This window comes from Populus alba, chromosome 17, assembly GCF_005239225.2.
Source record: "Populus alba chromosome 17, ASM523922v2, whole genome shotgun sequence".
Taxonomy (NCBI): Eukaryota; Viridiplantae; Streptophyta; class Magnoliopsida; order Malpighiales; family Salicaceae; genus Populus; species Populus alba.
Window position 1 is genome coordinate 14,483,618 of NC_133300.1, and position 23,439 is coordinate 14,507,056.

General features: G+C 31.5%; 1 long non-coding RNA gene across 1 annotated transcript in view; it reads right to left on the bottom strand.

The window, feature by feature from the left end:
• LOC140954873 (uncharacterized) overlaps positions 1-23,439 on the bottom strand; it is an 85,688-nt gene that overhangs the window by 58,165 nt on the left and 4,084 nt on the right. The window lies entirely within an intron of this gene.

Genomic DNA, 23,439 nt, shown 5'->3' on the forward strand with positions numbered 1-23,439 from the left:
TTTCCATAATTAAAAAAAAAAAAAAAACAATTCCAAGGAAATATACAGAAGTCTGATTCTGATGTCTTAAAAGTTAATTTTCTTGGAAAGTGCGGATTTTTTAATGTTGAATTATTGATTGCATAACGCCAACGACTTGGAAGTCATTGATGCCTTTCAAAGGTCACTGCTACACAGCATAGACGGGGCGACCTGTCAAAGGTCTTCTTCCATTTCCAATTGGTCCCCTCTATTTGTTGCCTAATGTTTACATGAAACTGGGCCCAAAGGCTTGGAAGTTTGCCAGCAACATGTATTTGCCTTTCATATTCCATTTTCCATGCCGGAGTGGGCATCCTATTTTAAAAATTGACCTTTTATTTTTTTGTTCAATTCTGCATAATTCTTAATTTCCCTTTCACTACCTACTTATTCTTAATATGAAATAAAAAATAATAATTAGCCAACTCAAAGCATCGTTGATGCAGGAGAGAACTATAAGGATAATAACAATATTATAGGAGACGCAGCAAAATTTAATGAGCAAAAAAAATTACATATGTGAATCATAAATTCATATGAATTTTATTTTTTTAAAAAAAAATTGTTTGTGTTAAGAAAAATAGGATTTCTAATCTCTACCAAGATTTTAGCTTCTTTTTTTGTATGTGTGTGTGGATGAATGACATCAAACTTTACGTAATGTTCATATATAACTAAACTAATAATATTTTAATTAATCTAATTTTGTATTTTTATTCATCATGAATATGTCAAACTTACTTATGGTCTCCAAATATATATATATATGCATGACAAATAAAAGAATTTGGTACAGCCCAACAATAAATAAAATGCCAAGAAAACAATTGAGTATACTCGGGTTAACTTGACTAATTTGTGACTCAGGTCAACCTCATATAAAGAAAAGTGAAAAAAATCACTAAGATCACATCCCAACAATCTAATGTCAAAGAATTAAATTGAAATAAAAAATTATTTTAAAAAAATATGAAAAAAATTGAGTTAGTTGAGGTTCACTTGACTAACTCGCAACCTGCAGAATGTGATCGAAATAAAAAAAAAAATTATTTTAAATTAAAGGCACATAGAAAAAAAAGATCGGAGCAAAATAAAAGGAATATCGAAAAAAACCAAAATCAACCCGGGTTAACTTGACAAACTTGTAACCCAGGATAATCCTATAAAAAGAAAAATAAAAAACAAATCACAAAGATCAAGGCCTAATAATATGATTTCAAATGATGATATAAAAAAATTAAAAAAACATAAAAAAATCTAAGATTTGTGATATGAGATCAAGAGAAACCCACATAAAGGAATGCGGAAAAGACTATGACGCTAAAGACCCAATAACTTAATGTCAAATGATAAAATAAAAAAACTTAAATAAAAAATATTGAAAAAAACCTATGACCTAGGAAAAGAGACCAGGATAACTTAAAAAAAAAAAAAAACTTGAAACAACAATGAAACTCAAAGCCCAATAACCTAAAATTAAATGATAAAATTGAAAAATAATCAATTTTTAGAAAATGGCATAAAAATATCAAAGTTAAATCTGGATAATCTTTGAGACTAGTGACTCGAATCATGAAACTAAGATTAAACCATAGAAGGGTAACTTTAAAAAATACATAGCAAAAATCCCTAGTCATCCAAAATTAGAAAAACAAAACAGATATTAATAATAATAAAAAAAGAACCAAATCTGGCATAAAAATTAAAACAATGAGGGATTAAATTGAAAATTAAAATAAATTAAGAAAATGATAAAACAAAATAGCAATCACAGAATAAGGATCAAAATTGGATATAAAAATTAAATGAAATTAAATTCTTAGAGGAAAAATTGAAAAAAAGTAAAGTTAAAAAAGCATTAAAAGAAAAAACAAATAGAAATAATTAAAAAATATATGACTAAAATTGATTAAAAAAAATACAACATGTTGCAAATTTTGAGGTTAGGAAAAAGAAAAAAAAAGAGCATAAAACAAAAGTTCATTGAAGCCCAACCTCATCTCCATCATGAACATGTGCCCTATCATTGCAAAAAGAATGATGCTTTGCTTCAGTCACGGTAACGGACAACAACATTTGATCATTGGAAGGTGCTACACACACTGTCTAAAAAACATGAATGTCTCTTAATTGATGGTGTATGTGGCAACACCAACTACTTTTTTAAAAAATTAATTTTTATATATGGTCAAAGACTTAATTGACTCCCATCCAAATATATATATAATAACCATGTTGAAAAGGCCTTAAGTGCCCCTAAACATGAGTTTCTCTTACAAAGACAAAATGGTTCTTTCACTATGCATTCAAAGTGCAAAAAGATTAGAAATCCCTTCTCCTGGTATTTTTTTTATATACTTTTAAGGGCATGTAAGCTATTACACTATTTATTTTCCATGTAAAAAAACTTACTTACACCCATACAAAATGATAATAACTAATAAATCTAATAGACCTAGTGAATGAGTTTTTCTTTTAAGAGAAAAATAATAGTTTTACAATGATGAAATATGAGTGTATGCATAGTAAAAAACCAAGCTTTTTTATTATTATTATTTTGTAATATCTTGAAATTATGGTTTCATGTTGACTTTTGTTACTATCCCTCAAATTATGGTTGCATGTTGACTTTTGTTACTATCCCTCACAATGATTTTTCTCTTTTTTAATATTTGGTTCTGGTTGGATAAAGAATATTAATTATGATGATTGAAAATAAGTAACGTTTTCACTTTATGTTTATTTAGTATTAATAGATCAATATTTTCATTCACTAGTAAAAAATCATAACATTGAAATATGGATCCTTTAAAATAATATTTGTTACAATGCAATAAATAAGTATCGTAATTGTTTTCCCAGTTTTATAGAATGAGTTTTTAACGAAAATCATCCTCATCTTTCTACTTGTTTGATAATGAAGTACAACATCATTAACTCCAAAAAGTTTGTAGCATGAGTTGCATTGATTCTAACAACTTTTTTTTTTTATTAATATGAATATTCAAACTAACTTGCGTGTATTTTAACTAATTTTATGGATCCTAAAATTAATAAATATATAATCTTTTAGTGATTATAATATTAGCAACTACATGACTTAAATCTAAAATCAAATAAGAAGCAAATTTTTTTAGTCCCAAGCTTACACCTGCTAGATGGTTACCAACTTTTCTTTTTATTTAGCCACTCGGCTGCAACATCATTATTCCCCATTCTTTCTTCTTCTTTGTTTTTTTTTTTTTTTTTTTTTTTTTTCCCGAATGAACATCCCTATTCCTTCAAGCTGGAGATATTTGCAAGTGCTAACTAATTGAGCCAGTACTTTATTTAAGTAAGTAATTACGATAAAAAAGTTATTTAGGGATGTTCAATCGATCTTGGCATGAAAATAAATTAAGAGATTAAGAAGATATTTTTTAAATGTTTATTTTGAAGACCAAAAAAGAAGAGTCGACTTTTTTTTGTAAATAAAAATTCTTTTTTCCTATCATGGTATGTTTAATTCAATTTTTTTTTTTTAATGAAAACCACATTAGAATAACTTTTCACAGATATATATGGGTGTCGAAAAGCCCTATTATAAATAAGTCTTTCCTATATTTTAAATAAAAAACAAATTCCTTCCTTATAATTTATGTTATGTTCCCACTCTTCTCACAACCTTTATGTAATCTTTTTCATGAATAAAAGAAAGGTCCATGAATTTACTAGTTATATCTAAATTTATGAAAATCAATAAAGAAAGGTCCACATGTTAAGGCCGAAAAATCTGACGTCTCATTTCTAGAACGTTACCAAATATATGTCCATGATTTAAAAAAAAAAAAAAAATTCTAAGGAAATATACAGAAGTCTGATTATGATGTCTCAAAAGTTAATTTTCTTGGAAAGGGCTGATTCTTTTAATGTTGAATTATTGATTGCATAACAGCAACGACTTGGAAGTCTTTTTTTTTTTTTTTTTTTGACGTGGATTTAGATGAGCTTGTGTTTAATTTAATTAATATTACAAATTTTAAAATTAATAATTATATAAATCCTCTAATAATCTGAAAATATTTAAATTTATAATTATTAAAAAAAATTCAAAATATAATTAATTGAGCTATCCCTTAAAATTAACTTGAATTCTATGATGCCTTCAAAGGTCACTGCTACCCAATACGGAGGACCTTTCAAAGGTCACTTCTTCCATTTCCAATCAGCTCATAACGTGCATCAGGTGTTCACATGAAACTGGGCCCAAAGGCTTGGAACTTTGCCAACAACATCAACATGTATTTGCCTTTAATATTCTACTTTTCACGCCGGAGTGGGCATCCTATTTTAAAATTTGACTTATATTAATTTTTTTTGTTCAATTCTGCGTAAGTCTTAATTTCCCTAGCTTACCAAAAAAAAAAAAGTCTTAATTTCCCTGTCACTACCTGTTTATACTTAATATGAAATAAATAATAATAATTAGCCAACTCGAAGCATCGTTGACGCAGGCAAGAACTATAAGAATAAATTTAAGCTTGGAAAAAGAATCAAGATATGAAGCATAAATTTATAATTTATTTATATGAAAATAAAACCAATAAAGTCTGTTTTTTTAGATGTTTACAAGACTTATAAATAGACTAGTCTTGATACCCGCGCGATGCCGCAGGTGTCAAAATCTGTAATAATTTTTTTTGCACATGTTATATGGGAATAGATAGTATATTCACAAAGTTAGTTGCAAAAGTCAAGTTCTGATAGTTAACAAAGTTAGTTGCAAAAGTTAGTTCAAGCATAACAAAAACAACGAGAGGTAAATATTTTATACATATAGGTAGAGAATTGGACGTGAATGAGCAGCAAGCTGTATCAACAACGCAGATGATGAAGACGCCCAATCAGGTTGTGATGTTGGAAAAGCAAGCATTGACTAACCCAATGTTAATTGGTTTCCTATTGAAAAAAATCAGTGTAACTGTAAGTTATAAATTTTATACAGCAACAAATATTAAATTTTTTTAAAGATAAATCAGTAATGAGAAATGAAGATGTCATTATTGTTGAGCATGTGAGTTCATAAAGAAGGGAAACTAATTAGAAGTAGATGCTTACTTTTTCAGGTTATGAAACGGAGAGGCGCTGCTTCTTTGAAAGTTGAGGTGCAGGATTGTCATTATTTTTGTAGAGATGCTCCTTTGATGAGTCTTCGTTGAAGGGTTTTGGGTGGGGAAGCTGGGTGCTGAATCATATGTTGAAAGGAAGTACTTAAGGAATGGGAAATGTAAACAATGTGAATGAAAGACAAAACAATTTATTTATTAGTAAAACAATTAAGTAATAACTTTCATAGGATGAATGTAGAGCAAATATGAGATAGTGGTGTCTTGGAAGTTAATATCTTGAAATCAAAAAATAAGAATAAAAATAATGATATAGCTGAAAAAAGATTCCACGGGATGATATTTGCATGCCAAATAAGATATTAAGAATGAAAGGGAAGAGTATTTATAAAGTTGTTGATCAGGCAATGAATAATTACTAAAGGAATGCATATCAAAGAAATGAGATAGTGGCCTCCGCTGGTGTGTCATGTTTGCACTGGAATTATTTGTTATGTGTGGGGAGGCAAAGCAAACCTGTCGTGTGGCTCAGCATCATTGAAGGTTAGTGCTCTTTTTGACTGGCGATGTCAGCTGTCATGGAACGTGTCTTTTTTGTGGAGAGGAGTCCTGCTGTGAAGCTGGAGTCTGAATCTGAGATTGATCTACATCCAAGGGATCTGCAACGTTTGGTGTTGGAGGGGTGAAAGTCCTTGAACTTCCAGCAGCAAAGGTTATTGAGGCTGGCGTGTCAATGTTTTTAATGGGGCTAGGTGGGCTAACAGATGCTTCAGTTGGTATTTCATCAAAGATGTTGCAAACATATATCTCACATCTGCCGAGAACAGATTTGTATGCTCCAAATCGAAGCTGAAATATTTTTGTCTTGTTTAATTTCTCAATCATTTGAGGTGGAACAGTAAATGGGTCAGTGAATTGTTTGTCGAACACCAAATGATGAGCTGAAGCATTGAAAAAAATACTCAGCTGTCTTGCCAGAGAGAAGAAAATTCGTGACATCTTGACCATCGCTGACGATGCAGTTAAGTCTGAACCTAAAAGATATGAAAAAGAGCTCCAGTTAAGAATGAAATAAAAGCATGGGTTAATATATGTTTCAGCTGAAAATTCAAGGATGTTTTGGTATGCATATTAGTTGAACCATGGGACTGGTGCAGAGGATGGATAGTCATGCTCCATGCATCGCAAATTATTAGGGAGTCCAGAGAGTGGCTTGTTGCAATCTGGACAGCTTTGACACCACCATCCCTTGAAGAGATCATAATCAACTATGAAAGCTTTACATGTAAATCTTTCATTCTGCAGGTGTCAATTAAAGCACAAAGTCATACATTTTTTTTTCCATAAAAATGAAGGCTATGCAGTGTTGGTGATTGCCAACAACAGTGTAATCATAATATTATAGGGGTCTGGAACCAGCCATCAAATATAAAATTATAGGCCTTAACTTCTATGTCATGATTCTTGATCCTAGACACTATATTTGACGATCTATCTTTATCAGACAATTGCTGGGCTTGGGCATCACGACATGAATTGCAATAAGTAACATTTAAAGAATAACATAATAGATACCTTGTGTTCGTATGGGTCCATACAGAGGATCTCTCTTATTGTTCTTCTATTTTCATTTATCTGAGTTTCCAATGAGAGGACAGCTCCTGATGATGGAGGCAGCTGGTGTAAGTCAACAGCCATTTGAGCATAGCTACAAAAAGAGAAAGAAAAAGGTGTTGAGAATTAATTTAAACATTAATACATAAATTGGATTTTAACAAATGCAAAAGGTTCGAAGAATATAGAAATTTACTAATGCTTGTATGCTAATAATTCTGGTATGTCCGGGTTAAAATACCAAACTGAAGCTGCGGTGCCAATTAGATTTACAGATCCTATAAAAAATGTAACAACCACATATTTATCGGTGTATATTTAATGTGAAGAGGTTATGAAATTTGAACCGAAAATCTAATAACATTGAATGATGGTAGGCTTGATGATAGAACTAAGGAAACCTTTAAATTCAGAGACACGAAAACCAGCAAAAGCAACGATAAGAGGAGAATCTTGTTCTGCTAAAGAAGCGTCGTCAAAGCTTCGAGCAATGTCACCCCATAAAGTGATACGAAGCTCCTCGCCTCTAAACAAACGATGAAAAGAGCCACAAACGATGCACCACCAAACTGCAGAATCAGACACAAACGCAAAGACACATCTAAAAAGAGAAAATGCAAGTAAAGAAGTAAAAATGGATGTTTGTAGAAGGATAAAAATAGAAACTTGAAATTTAAGAAATCAAATAGAAATACCATCAATTGTCCGTCCGAAAGGTTTTCCGGACTTGATGAATGACATCATATCAATTAGCTTGGAATGAAATACCCTTGCTATGATGTCAGGTTTGTCCTCAGGTTGATAGCTCCTTGTTTTTTTAATTTCTCGGCGAATTTCAGGCCAATTAACATTGCAGGTAAATGTGATAAAAAGATCAGGATTCCCATAACACCTACATATGGCCATAGCATCTTGGTAATTATTAACCATATACCGAGGGCTTCCTGTTAAAGATGATGGAAGTATAATTTTCCCTGTAGTTGATCCATCAATATCACCTCTAGTAACAGCATCATGTATTCCCTTGTAATGCTCACTTCTAAGATTTTCTTGGTTTGCATGTATAAAATCCAAACGTTCCTCTTCAACATTAACAAATGCATCAACCAAAAATTGCTGGTACAATCGTCTGCCTTTTATGAGAGTGCTTTCTTGTTTTTCTCTTTCATGAATGAGATAAGCGTAATAGGCTCTCATTGAAACCTTTTGCCTTTTTTTAGGTGGTTGCTGCTCTTGATGAGTTAATGGAATATCAGTATGAAAACCATCCTCACCATATGGAAAAAGAAGTGGATAATGAAGGGACATAAATTTTGGATGAAGCTTTGAGATCTTCTGAAGTGTTCCGGATAAACTATCAATAATTATGTCCTGATCAGATCGACAATGACCAATGTCCCCAACAACCAAACCACCAATGTCATTTAAAGAAGGATCATCGTATTGCCTTGAGTCATCATCTCTTTTACCAATTAACCGAAGTTTGAATTCTGGAACCTCGACATCCCTAAACCTTTGCCCAGCATGACGGAACAAACGAACCAATTGATTAGATGAATCAAGCATATTGATTAGACCAACAACAATCTGACTATCCAAGCTTGATTGAAAATTTTCATTGCAGAATGGTTGCAGCCGGTTAGAAACCTCGTTATCTGTATCAAAAATATAAAGTTGTGCAAACTTGGGGCCTCTATTATCCATGGGAAGAAGAGAACCCATAAGATGGTGGCAATATCCATTGACCTTAAAAACATAAGATCCAGGCCGAGAATTAACAGAATGATCTACCATAGCCCCCTTGGACGTGAAAGCGAACATTGAGTTATAAGCACGAATTTGACGTCGAAACTTTTTGGACGATGAACCAATGTGTGGGTTAAGGAGGTTATCAAGATAGTTAGGTGTTTCTTGTGGAGCAGGAAGCACCACCTTCCCATTATTACAACAAAGTGTAAAGCATGGGTTTGTTTTGGTTGAACGGGCCAAGCGTTCTTGCAACCAAAAAAGAGCATTGCAATGGTTACACTTGTATGTTTTATCCCCAAAATCAATGTATTCAATTAAATAACCTGTAAAAAATAAAGTTAAGAGAGTTGAACGAATGATATAAAAGAGGCAATCATAAATACAGGTGAAATGGATACAAAAGGTACATGATTGGATTACATACGCTTTTTTTTTTTTTTCTGATATGATGCCTGGCTTATAGTAGATTGATGATTAAGGGTTTGCTCAGAGAATCCTTCAGATTCATTACAGTGAGATGAAGCAAGGGCGGTAGACTGTGGAGGATTGGATAACTTTGCTGCATTAATTTCATTACTTTCAGTTTGCACTATGTTGCTTGATAAAGAGAAGGTGGTTTGTATATCTATGTGCTGGCGTGAACAAACCAAAGTGCCAACCCCTTGAGTATGTTGTGGAGCAGATGGTGTATTTGAAGAGCTCGGGTTATCGGATAGCAAGATTCTATCAACAGGGGTTTCGTAGTCATTCAAGACAAATTGTGAGTATGGAGAAGATGGCACATTCTCATCCGGTTGAACATGTCCGTGAGGACTTGTCATGTTGTTGCTCTAAATAAACCATGCAAATAAAACACCAAAGTAAATGAAAGAAAAACACAAAAAAACCATGATTAGTATAGGATCATGGCTACGTGAAGGAAAACACAGGGATAGAGAAAATGCTAATGGCATGCACTTTCTAAAGAAACCATGTAAACACAGGGATAATTTAAAAAAAAAATGAAATTAGGTGCTGGCCAAAGATTAACTATCTTGGAAGGTGAAGGAATGATATTAAACTGAAATGTTTGATATATCATAAGATATGATGATAGGGTAGGCTTAGCTAAAAACATAACTCTTTGGTTCAGGAAAGGATGAAGATACAACAATAAAATGTTAAGCGATTAAAAAAAGACATTATATGTTGCTAAACATAGAAATACCATAATCATGATTAAGCATGCAAGGAAATAGAAATGGATAGAGTAAATAAGAGAGATGCATAAAATAAACCTGAGAAAATACTGATGATAAAAAAAAGTAGCCACTTCAAAAGACCTGAAAAACAAAGTTAATTTTTTATTAATATGTGCAAGGATAAAAATAAACAGACATGGGGCATAAGATCTGGAGAATCAGGCATGAAAGAACAAACAAAAATTAAAATAAAAGATGAGGCAACATATTTAGGTAAAAGAAATTAGTATCACAACTCCAGCAAGTGCTACAAAAAACACAAATGAAGAAAGGGTAAGAAAACCAGAACAAAATGGTATAAGCTGCAAAGAATAAGGGCAATAATTTCTACAATCTATCACAATCCTGGTAAATGCAAAAGAAAAAAACAAAGGAAAGTAACAAAATCAAAACAAAATCGTATAAGCTGCAAAGAATAAGGGTTATAATATTTGTAATTTTTTTTTGATCAAAAGACCTTAAAAACAAAGTTAAATTCTGATTAATATGTGCAAGGATAAAAATAAACAGACATGGGGCATAAGATCTGGAGAATCAGGCATGAAAGAACAAACAAAAATTAAAATAAAAGATGAGGCAACATATTTAGGTAAAAGAAATTAGTATCACAACTCAAGCAAGTGCTCCAAAAAACACAAATAAAAAAAGGGTAAGAAAACCAGAACAAAATGGTATAAGCTGCAAAGAATAAGGGCAATAATTTCCACAATCTATCACAATCCTGGTAAATGCAATTACAACTTAGAAGACCTCTTATCTTCACCCTTCATTTTTTATTTTATTTTTTTTAACAATAAGGTGTTATTTAATTTTATCGATTTTTACGTAAGTCCAAGTGCTTCCATTAATTCTTGAGCAAGCCTTCAATATACGACTTATGTCCCGAGATTATATTTATGATTATTTTTTAAAATATATTTTATTTAAAATATATTAAATATTTTTTTTTCAAAATTGTTTTTTGAAATTAGTATATCAAAAATAATTAAAAAATATTAATTTTAAATGAAAAAAAATACAATTTTTTTAATTTTTTTAGAAACACTTTTGAAACACTAAAACAAACTAAATATTTTCTTTAATGATAAAAAATAAAAATAAAAATATGGAAAATAAATCCACAAATCATATAATTAAAATCTTGAAAAGCTTTATTTAAAAGAATACCATGTATGTTTTAGTACATAATAGTTAACCATATTTTGTTATGTCACATACATTAATTTTGATATTTTTCAATGAATGTTGTAACACTCTAAGGAATTAAATCTTTTTTTAAAAAAAGAAATTATTTTCATTTTGTTGGTTTATGTTATAGTTAACCATTAATTAATTTATGTAAATACCAATCTTAATATATCATTACATTATTTAATTTATGCATATTATTCTTAGGTATATAAGTTCTATACATTTCAATTGCATTTACATTGCTTGACTATATCAAAATTCAATTCTTCTGAAATAGTATATTAAATTAAATATATTTTTTAAATAATTTTAAGAGTTTAATTTTTTTATATCGATTTAATATATTCAAAATAATAATAATTTTCTAGCTTTTTATCTCTTAGTATATGGAGTTTGGATATACTTGAGAAAAGCAAAATGAAAACAATGTAGAAATGTAGATAGAATGAACTCCATGTATCTTTTGCTTTTGAAAATTTAAAAATCTACTTTAGAATTATTTTATATAAATTTTATTTTTATATTTATCTCAATAAATAAATATATTTACATTTCACTTCAATTCAATAATTTAATCTATTAAATAAAATCTCAAAATATAATTTATATTATTCTCAAATAATTACCAAATCTCTTATATTTTAGTCTCTCTTCCGTATATTAATTTACTATAGGTAAAGTAAAGAAATGAAAGCTCCTTAATTAAACTTATCGATCAGGGCACAATGAAAACTGCTTAATTAAACTTATCTATCAGGGAACCTGTCCTAAATCAGATTGTTTTTGCTACTCCTAATTTTCACTAAACTTCTTCTTCTTCTTCTTACCAACCCAAAAAATGAAAACATAAGGAACGCCAGCCACTGCTTCGTAACGGCACCCCATAATTCTTACTATCAATTCCTATTTGCCTTTCAGCTTAGTCATTCATTATGCTGAATAAGTGCAGCTCTCTACAGACGTTATCGAGCTTGTGGCATGAGCTATGGAGAGTTTCTTCCTAGCTTTAGGATGTTTTTGCAAAAAAGATGCCATCCAATTATTTTTCTAGAGGAAAAAAAAGAAGAAGAAAAGCCACCGCACGCTGACCTGGCCTTGTAAACCTAAATGAGTGGCTTTTTTTTTTTTTTTTTTTTTAAAAAAAAAGAGAAAAGAATAAGCCAATCATGGTGGGCGGCCTAGGCATCTGATTTTTTTTTTTACTTTAGTTTTTTTTTTAATTTAATTAAAATAAATTATTTAAATACATGTGTGGGATGTCCTATATACCCAATATGCATGCCGGCTAATCAATTTGAATTACAATAATTTAATAAAAAAAATTATGATAGTTTTATATATATATATATATAATCATTTATTTTTACTTGATTTTCAAATAAAATTATATATATTTTTTATAATATTAGCAAGGATTCCTTTTATGTTTATTCTTTTTAATTGCTTTACTTTGAATATATATTTTTATTACCGTTTAGTTAAATAGATATTTGATTGTAATAAAATAAAATTATTAAACTCATCATGATTAAATATTTTAATTTGTAATTATCGCTCAAAATTTTTTGTTGTATATAATTTTGAATTTATTTTATTAAATATATACATTAATATTATTATTAACATTTAATGTTTTTTAATGTAAAAAAACATGTTGGAAACTCTGCATATAAATAAACTGACATGGCCTACATTCCCTGCTCTGATTACACCATAAGAAGAGATGGAAGGAATAGCTGGATAGAAGCAAAAGCATTCAACATATTTAAAGTATGGAAGTTATTGAAGTTTGAAGGAGAGAATTGAAAGGAAAAGAATAAGTAGCTGCGGTGAGGAAAAAGAAAAATATAAAAACATTTTAGAATTACGTATATTTAGCAAGTTATACTGGTTATGTTGGGTTAAATGGATTTTAAATATTTAAATTGATCTATGATATGTATTTATTAAATTATTTGATATACTATTATTTATAATATCTATATAATTAACTTTAATGAGTTGGTAGAGTTGAATAATTTAAATTTTACAGATACCTATTATTTTTTAACAGCCTTTTATTTTTTGAAATTATTTTTAATATTAATGCATCAAAACAATTTAAAATACTAAAAAAATTAATTTTTAAGCTGCAAAGAATAAGGGCTATAATCTTTGTAATTTTTTTTACCTCAATAAATAAATATATTTATATTTCATATAATTAAAGTGAGTGTTTGAAAGTGTAGTAAATAATGTTTTTTAAAATATATTTTTTCTTGAAAATACATTCAAATAATATAAATTTTTTATTTTTTAAAATTATTTTTAATATTAATGCATCAAAACAATTTAAAATATTAAAAAAATTAATTTTTAAGCTGCAAAGAATAAGGGCTATAATCTTTGTAATTTTTGTTAGTCTATTTTTTCTTTCAAATTTTTTGCGGGTGTTAAAATCTAAATTTCTTTAATCTTAAATTTTGTTTCTTTACCGAGCTCCATTTTTCTAAATTATGGACACCTTGCTTTATGCTTTTTGTAGCTTGCCTTTGAAAGATTAAACTTTATGAGTTGTTGTTTGGTAGAAAGCGGAAAGTTTATTGTGATCAAAAAATAAGTGCTTGGTGTAATTTTTAGCAACTTGGCAAGGAGACCAGGGATGGGGCAATCTAAATTTATTGCTTTGTGTGTCCTGGCCAGTGCTAATGTGCACCCAATCTCTTGCTAACTTATATCATGGGACTATTTGTGGGGCTGTTATCAAGATAACACTGTTTTGGCTCATTGCTCGATGGGAAATATAAATAATGCATGATGGGAGACAGCCCACTATCTCGTCCCAATCCTGCATCAAAAGAAGTAAAATTTCCACTAAAATTTAATTTCGTTTTCATACGTTGAATTTCTCTTATCATCATTGGCGCCAATAACCAAATTGCTCTGTTTCAAATAACCCATCAACAACATCGAAGACCATGTTTCGGTCAACTCTCTCTCTTTTATCTCTCATGCAAATAATGCAGGGACCACGACTCAACGCCGAGAGAGATGTGGGCTCGATCACTTCTGAGAGTGAAACACTCCCAGAAGAGAAAGGTCTTTCTTTTACAACTCATGTAACTCGAAATCATGCATAACTCAGTAGAATAAATCATAAGCCGCTTCTGCTCTGCTTTTATCACTGATTCCTGCCTCAGCTTTCGTGAGCATGATACCACTAGCTTTTCCTAGCTAATTTAGTCTATCCCTCAATTTATCTTCACCTCCACTAGCAAAACCTCTCTTTTCACTCTCTGACTTCAAAAGCAACCGAGAGACCACCACGACGTGTCTTTCAATTTTCGATGGAGAAGATGGAGAATGTTTCCACAAGGGCGACCTCGCTGGAACTGTTGGTCCTTATGACAGAAACGTGTTCCTTTGCTTCAAGAACCCTGATGCGTGGCTACCTCATGTTGAGGAAGATGATCCACCGAAAGTCGTCTCCATCGCTTTGAAAACTCGCAAAGACGACATCACTGTCAAGGTAAGTTCATCTTCTTTTAAAGAGTTTTTTTTTTATTATTTATTAATAATTTTGATTGGTAGACGAAGGCGACGATCTGCGAAGGAGGAGAAGGAACCGAGTTTGAGAACAGATTTTTAAAAGTTTATTACTGTAGAAGAATTTGCAGTCTGCTCCCTCTGGAGTTGAATTTTTTTTTTTAGGATTAATTCTAATATGTGATAGTTTATAAGCATAACAGCTATGTGCCGAAACCAGAAAGAAGACACAAACAATGAAAAGAGCCACAAACGATGCACCACCAAACTGCAGAATCAGACACAAACGCAAAGACACTCGATGCCTAACGAAATAAAAAAACACAACTTCAAGCAGACTTTTTGCATCGGCAGAGCTTATGAAAATCCCCTTGGAGACTAATCAGTGGAATTAAATGATCTTACATTGAGCCGGATTGCAAAAGGGAGAAATGGAGCACCAAATATATGTAACCAATTCCTAATAATAATTAGAAATTAATAATTAACCAAATGGCTATTTCCTTTGGCAAAGCAGGTTGCAAGCAACAGGTAATTAATTACTCATGTATTCTGCAGGTTTTTTTTTTTTTTTTTTTTTTTTTTTTTTTTACAGTATTCATGCATGATTTGCGTGGAAAAGCAAGAAGAGAAGAAGCAACCTGGCCTGGGGGAGGTGCTTGCTGTTGTTGCTGGTCTGTCGTGAAGATGGTGATCCACGATGGAGCTGTTGGTGGTCGTCGGTGGAGCTGCTGGTGATCCACTGCAGCTACTGGAGAAGACAGAAAAACAACGGTGGATGTTGATTGCTAGTGTGGCTTTTGGCTGGTGAAGAGTAGAGGTGACAATGTGTTCAAATATTATAAGAGAGGTGGGAGTTGAGAGATGCATGATTTACGTGGAAAAGCAAGAAGAGAAGAAGCTACCTAGCTTGCGGGAGGTGCTTGCTGTTGTTGCTGGTCTGTCGTAAGGATGGTGATCCACGATGGAGCTGCTGGTGATCCACTTCAGCCACTGGAGAAGGCAGAAAAACAACGGTGGATGTTGATTGCTAGTGTGGCTTTTGGCTGGGGAAAAGGAGACGTAACAATATGCTCAAATAACAGAAATGCCAACCAAAATGGAACAGGAAACAATGAAAATGGAAAGGCAAGCATGTATGTATAATGATGTCAACGCCACATTTATTTAATACACCACTAAGAAGATTGGCCACTTTATCTAAACGAAACCTTAAAGTATTTAATGCAGCATTGAAAAGAGTGGCTGACTTGACATTCTCTAAGCCTTTTAATTATTTTAAAGGTGATAAGATGGCAGACAATTCAGCATTCAAGGAAAAGAAGACCCGAGTACAGGGAAAAAAAACAACTGCAACCTAATTTTTCAAAGCATTTAAGACACCATCATGATGCCATTTTTTTAAAACTTATACAGTGATAATATATTTCGTGGGAAAGCGAGGAAGACATCCAATAATAATGCAAAGACGATGGCAGGGGAAAACCGCGGGGAAAGTTACAGTACTTTCCCCACGCGTTTTAGAGTTCTTTAATTACAAAAAACTTTACATCTACTAAAAAAAACTAGAAATCCAAAAGCACAAAGGAAATTAAAATAAAAAATCAAATTAAATAATAAAATTTAAAAAAAAAAACCCAGGAAAAATAACAAAATTAACCCAAACAACAACATCCAGGCTCGACTCCTAATCCCAAAAGATTCAACAATCTGATAAGAGATGCAGTTTTAATGTGTTAACCCAATTTAACGTGACAAAACCTCCTCTTAAATCTAGACGTGTTTTTTCTGGTTCATAAAAGCATATGTAAGGCCTTCCACATTGTGTATCTAGTTCAAATCTCTATCTAGTTATATAAAATTTTAATTTAATTATATATTATATTGATCTGAATGCTCATAACCTTTAATTACTACAAATTTGATTACATCAATCCTTTGAATCACTTTCAAAGTATTTGATTAATCTCCTCTCCTCTATATATCTCCCTTTCTAATCTCTTCCAAGATTTTAGCTTTTTTTTTTTTTTTGGAGTGGATGAATGACATCAAAATTTATGTAATATTTATATAACTAAAATAAAAATATTTAAATTAATCTAATTTTGTACGTTTATTAATCATGAATATGTTCTCCAATATATATATATATGCATGACAAATAAAAGAATTTGGTACTCATTTCTCTCTTTTATTTTACTAGTACGGTGACCCACGCTACATCACATATGGAAAAAAAAAATCAGGTGATGATAATCTAAGTTAAGTTAGGTTAACTTGACTAACTCATGATCCAGGATAAAAGTTTAGGATAATGCTATAGAAAAGAAACGAAAAAAAATAATAAAACTCAAGGCTCAGTAATCTAATGTCAAAAGATGAAACTCAAAAAATAAAATTCAAAAATAAAAACGTTCAAGAAAAAACACAAGTCAGCCTGGGCTCACCCCCAAATACCCGCTACCCTTGATATGAGATTATAATAAAAAAATAATTTAAAAAAAACTTAAAAAGGGACCAAAGTTAAATCAATAAATAAAATGCCAAGAAAACAATTAAGTCCACCCGAGTTAACTTGACAAACTTGTGACTCTAGTCAACCATATATAAAGAAAAGTGGAAAAATCTCTAAGATGATAGCCCAACAATCTAATGCCAAAGAATTAAATTGAAATAAAAAATCATTTTTAAAAAAAATGTAAAAAATAAATTGAGTCAGCCGAGGTTCACTTGACTAACTCGCAACCCGCAAAATATGATCGGGATAAAAAAATAAAAACCCAAATAAAATAAAAGGAATATTGAAAAAAATCAAAGTCAACCCGTGTTAACTTGACAAACCTGCGACCCAGGATAACCCTATAGAAAGAAAAATGAAAAAAAATCATAAAGCTCAAGGTCCAATAATGTAATTTCAAATGATGAAATAAAAAAGAATAAAAAAAATCATAAAAAAGTCTAAGACCTGTGATATGAGATAGAGAGAAACCCACATAAAGGAATGTGGAAAATATAACGAAGCTCAAGACTTAATAACTTAATGTCAAAGGATAACATAAAATAAATAAATAAGAAAAAAACTCGAATGAACCTGGGTTCACCCAACAAACCTATGACCTAGGATAAGAGACCGAGATAACTCCATAAAAAAAAAAAATGAAAACAACCGTGAAACTTAAAGCCTAATATCCTAAAGTTAAATGATAAAATTGAAAAATAATCAATTTTAAGAAAAGAAAATAAAAAAATATCAAATTTAAATCAAGCTAATCCTTAAAACTAGTGACCTAAGTCATGAGACCAGGATTAAACCATAGAATGGAAACTTTAAAAAATACCAAGCAAAATCTCTAATCATCTAAAATTAGAAAAACAAAACAAAATAACAATAAAAAAATAAGAATTGAATCTGGCATAAAAATTAAATGAAAAAAAAAACAATAAGGGACTAAATTGAAAATTAAAATAAATTAAGAAACTAAAAAAAATAGCAATCACATAATGAGGACCAAAATTGGATATAAAAATTAAATGAAATAAAATTATTAGGGAATAAATTGAAGAAACTAAAGTTCAAAAAGCATTAAAAGCTAAAGCAAATAGAAATAAAAAAAAATAATGACTAAAATTGATAAAAATATAACCTGTTGGTGCAAATTTTAAGGTCAGGCAAGAGAAAAAAAGAAGAAGAAGAAAAAGATTAATCGGAGCCCAACCTCACCTCCATCGTGAATACATGCCCCACCATTGCGAAAAAGATGATGCTCTGCTTCAGACGCTGTAATGGACGACAACATTTGACCACTAGGAGGTGCCACACCCGCCGCTTGAAGAACGTGAATGCCTCTCAATTGCTGGTACGTGCGTGACATTGATCGATGTGGTCATGATTCATTCTCATCGCATCTAAAACCATTGTCCTTTAAGGATTATTGTTGTCATTTACAACTCCATGCACGTTGCTAAAACTAGAAATTGACTTAATCATCCTTTCTATCATAGTCTCTTGAGGAACAATTGGTTTTTCGTGTGCATACCAATACAAGTTTTTCTCCATGAACTATTTTAATAGAAGATTCATCGTTACAACATTTGGATCGAGAAACTTTTTATTTTTACACCTCTTGCATAGACACCTAATACCACCTCCATTAATATTTCTCAAAGTAGATATTGTGTGATTAATAAAACCTTAAACTCCATTACAATAATTCATCCTCCACAATCATTGGGGTGAATCTTGATATATTTATGAACAATCATCCATCACTTCTATCAAACCTATATCAAATAATAATGAAAACATGTATTAATTAACTATGTAAAACTAAATACATTTGCAAAAATATTGGTTTAGCTCAAGATTATTCAGCCTATTTTAATACTTCTCTTAATTCATTATCAATTATCTAAATAGATACAAATTTGTACACTTTTACAAAAATTACAATTCGACAATAAAATTGACAAAATATAAAACGGACCCGTTAAACAAGCCATTATTTATTTCATCACAGCACATCTAAGTCGGTAATTCGACATAAGTTTCAACAATTTATAAACAAATACAATTTTATAAAATCTAAAATAAACCATAACATGTACAAAAATCATAAATCCATACAACAAGTTTGTTTGAAAAAAAAAAAAAACAAGTAAACACGTAAACAAAATACATATACTACAAAAATATGCAATAAAAAATTAACATTTTAAAATTATATTCAAATAAAAAAAAAAAGATAAATTTACTTTCTTAAATGGAAATCCTTAATAAAATTTCAAAAAAAAATCCATTCAAGTGTCTTAGACGACCTCTGATGCTTTGGGCGCTCGCTTTCATCTATAGAGGAACTGGACCCCACTAATTATTGCACAAATAATAGGAGAGCTATTATTTGTGGGATGCTGCTATAAATATATTGATAGGAGAGCTTATATTTATGTTGACCAAAGAAAAATCAAGAAAGCAATAGTGATAATAGATGAGTGAGTAAGAGAGAAGAGAAGAAATAAATAAGAATTATAAATAGGATTATTTAGTTTAGATTTAGTTTTGGTGTTTTAATATAGAATATCATTGTGTTCAATTACAAGCGTAAATTTAATTTTTTTAGAAAAGGTCGATTTAACTATGACTTTTTGGATCTTTATATCTATGGAGTTCAAATTAGTTGGTATCAGAGTAAGTGCTAAAATCATGTTATATCTCTTTATCTTTTTGTTTCTGTGTTATTTCATCGTTGTCCCTCGCATATAGAACCTAGTTGTAGAAAAAATTAGAAAAAAAGAGGAAGATTATTTTTGATATAGTTGAATACAATTAAAGAAAAAGAAAAAAAAAAAGATAAATGAAACCACATAAGGGAAAAAAATTTGTTATTGATTTCAAGTTTGATACATAAAAATCAGTCTAAAAATAGTGTATTTACTTAGTTTGAATTATTTAAATCTTATTTCATTAGTTTTCATAATTTTTTAATGTTTATTTGTTGTCTTAATATCATTTATATTACATAAGAATTTGTTTTTCTATTCATGATTTTGTATTTATAGTTTTGTATTGATAATTGTTTTTTGGTTCTTAGGACTATATATTATTTTGAATTGATTCACTAAGTCTTTATTTTTTTTTTGGGAATTAATTTCTTAAAAAACTAAAATTTTTTAGATTAGATGGTAAAAAGTGAAATATAAGCTTGTTATAATGAACAACCAAAAATTTATATGAAGCATAAGAGGATTGATATTTATTAAGTGTAAACATGTGAGAGAGTGAGGATATATTTTCTATTAATATTAATGTTATTTCAAGATCTTGTAGATGTCAACCAAAAGATGACCATCACTGTCATAATCTAATTTTTAACCCATTTGCTTTTAATTTAATTTTAGGGGGTTAAAAGATCAGGGACTTGTTTAGAAAATTCAAAACTCTAAGGACCAAATTGAAAATGGTCATTCCCAAGTCCAAAACAACGTGGTTTCCACACACATTGTTTCTTCTTCTTCTTCTTCCTCTGAAACTGGAAGCCTGTCTGCAACAAAAAAAGAAAGAAAGAAGGGAGAAATGAGGGTGTCCCCATCCTACCAGAAAACACACCCAAGCTTACTCAGTGTTTTCGGTTTTCTTTTGTCCCACACAACTTCATTAAAACACCGAGGAAACCGCCACCAACAGTTCGACATGTGCGGGACTGTTGGTGCCCTAATCTGACTGAAATACAATGTCCCCAGGCCTCATCATTGTCCTGGGGAGATAAGTAGTTGGCAACCCTATAAAAGGTAAAGGAAAGAAAGAAAAAGGGACGAAAAAAAAGACAAAACTAAAACCGAAAAAACAAGGGACCTTTTGGGTTCCCTTTCAGAATACTAACAAAGGATTGCCCATGGTATTTTATTCATTTTTTGTTTTGATATCTGATCAAACGAGATAAATTTGGGGATCTTCATTGATTTATTTATGAGCCCCTCGCATTTTCTTTTATTTTTTTTCTTTGCATATTTTGTTTTTCATTTCACGTTCAATCTACGAACCTTTACTGCTAACGGAAACTTGTTATGCAATGCATTTTTTTCTTCTTGTCTAAAAAGAGAAACAATAAAAAATAGAAAAAAAGGTAAAAAAAAATGCATAGAAAAATTATTTCTTCTTCATTTAAATTCAAATCTTGTGGATTTATTTACTAGCGTTATAGTAAGGAGTACCACACTTTTGGGTTGTGCAATATTTACCAATGCTAGAGTTGGAAATATTTGTAAGTAAATGTCCATGGACGCCAGAGTCAGGAACATTGTAGGAAGACGAAAAAAAAAACAAAGAGGAAAACAAATTCTTAACAATTTTAAACAAAACAAGCAATGCAGCTTGTCTTAGGTAAGACGTTTAAGGGGTGATAATATCTTCTTTTTTTTTATGTAACTAGTCTCGTACCATAGAATCACGTTTAAGGGGTGATAATATCTATTTTTTTCCATGAAAAGTTTTTAATCGATCACCACGATGTCCTGGTATGACAATCACAATCAAAGGATAATAATAATTTAGAATGCGATTATTTGGCTATGTAACAAAAATTGTAGATAATAAAAATTAGGTTTGGAGAAGTTATGAATATGATGGTTGGATTGAGAACTAAAGTAGTTAGCCTTCAAAATGGGACAATTTATAGAGGTATTGAGGGTAGAAGGCTGGCGAGATGAGCTATTTCACCTTCAAAGGAGTCCATAGCAAAAAATATAGATGAGGAGGTTGAAGATTTTGATAATGGGCATGTGCTAGGTTTTGGCAATATAAGACTCACAAACATGTGGTAGTTCGACCACAAGATTATTCCAACCATAGAAAAGCAGATAAGGAGGATGGTTTTCATGCTTATTTGAATTAAAATAAAGATTTTGACTTTTCAGGGTAAAAACGATTCTCAAATACATTTGAAATAGGAGAAAAAAAGATAGTTGATTTTTTATTATTGCCATTACTATGAGAAAATGAAGGTAAAACTTATTGTTATTGTGATTTTTTTTTTGATCAAATGTTAGAAATATATAGATCAAAAAGTTAGACTAACTGGAAACCAGAAAGCCAATACAACAACTGTACAAAGCAAGCCAGGGGGAACAGGCTCCCAACCGGCACAAAGAAAACCAAAAGAAAATAAAAGCCAAGCCAACAGTTATTACAGGAATAACGACAAACCAACAAAGCAAGCCAAGAACCTAGCAAGCCAAACACAAAAGCCAACAAAATACAACAGCCAGCAAAGAGAAGTGAAGTAATGCGTGAGCCATGCAGCAGTAGAAGGAGAAACCGAGAGCACGGCGACAGAAGAAGACAGCAAGGCAACGATCCCATAAGCTGGACTCCACGAGAAAGCCAAGAGCCAATGCAACAGGAAATAGACAAGGCAACGTGGCATCATACCCATAGCTGAAGGCCACGAGAACATCATCTACATGGGACATGCAACCAACGCAGCTGAGAAACCAAAGATAGAAAAGCAAGGGACATGCACCACAGGAGTTTAGTGGAGGGCCCGACATAAAGCATGCAGGAAATTAATGCACCCCAAAGAGCCATGCAAAGCAACACAGAGAGCAGGAAACCTCAAATGCACAACACCGGGCACCTTAAGATGCCAGACAATCACCCTACAGCCAATTGGAGGTGATCCTTTTCATGAAAATGGAACACCGTATAAAACAGAATTTGAAATCTCCTGAAAATGACATCAACCTCCCTAGATTTGTCATCAAAGACCCGATTATTTCTTTCTTCCCAGATAAGATATACAGAGATACCCAAGGAGACTCTGCGCATGCGAGCCACAAGATTGGACCTCTTAGGGAATAACCCACGAAGAGCACTATTGATGGACAACATCCTTCTACCAATTCGAAGCCAATCTTTTATCCTTCCCCACAGCCTGCCCGTCCAGCTACAAGCGAAAAACAAATGAGCATGGGACTCAGCTTCACACCTACAGAAGGCACAAGAGGGGTCAAGCGGAATGAACCACAACCTATCTCGAGTTTTGAGTTTTCCCAAAACCGCCAACCATAATATAAAGCTGTATTTTGGAAGGGACCACTGCTCCCAGACAACCCGATCCCATGGGACAATTGAACCAACCGGCCTGAAGAAATCATATGCATGAGCAAGAAAAGGACCAGCTGAAGTAGACCAGGCTCGCATCAAGGATACACACTCCTCCTCTGATCCCCCACAATGTTGAGAGATAGCATCCCGAACATTGATGATGGCCTTCCACAGAGGGGAAGAAGAGTGATGCACCTGGACTGACCAGATGGAGCCACTGCTCAAATAGAAATGATGTATCCAGCGAATCCAAACCGAGTCTTTTTTGAGATGAATGTGCCACAACTACTTACTGAGAAAGCTACTATTACGGGCAAAGAGATCAAACAAACCCAAGCCACTCTCATTTTTAGGAAGACAAACAGTCTTCCAAGCAACAATAGCAGAGGAACCA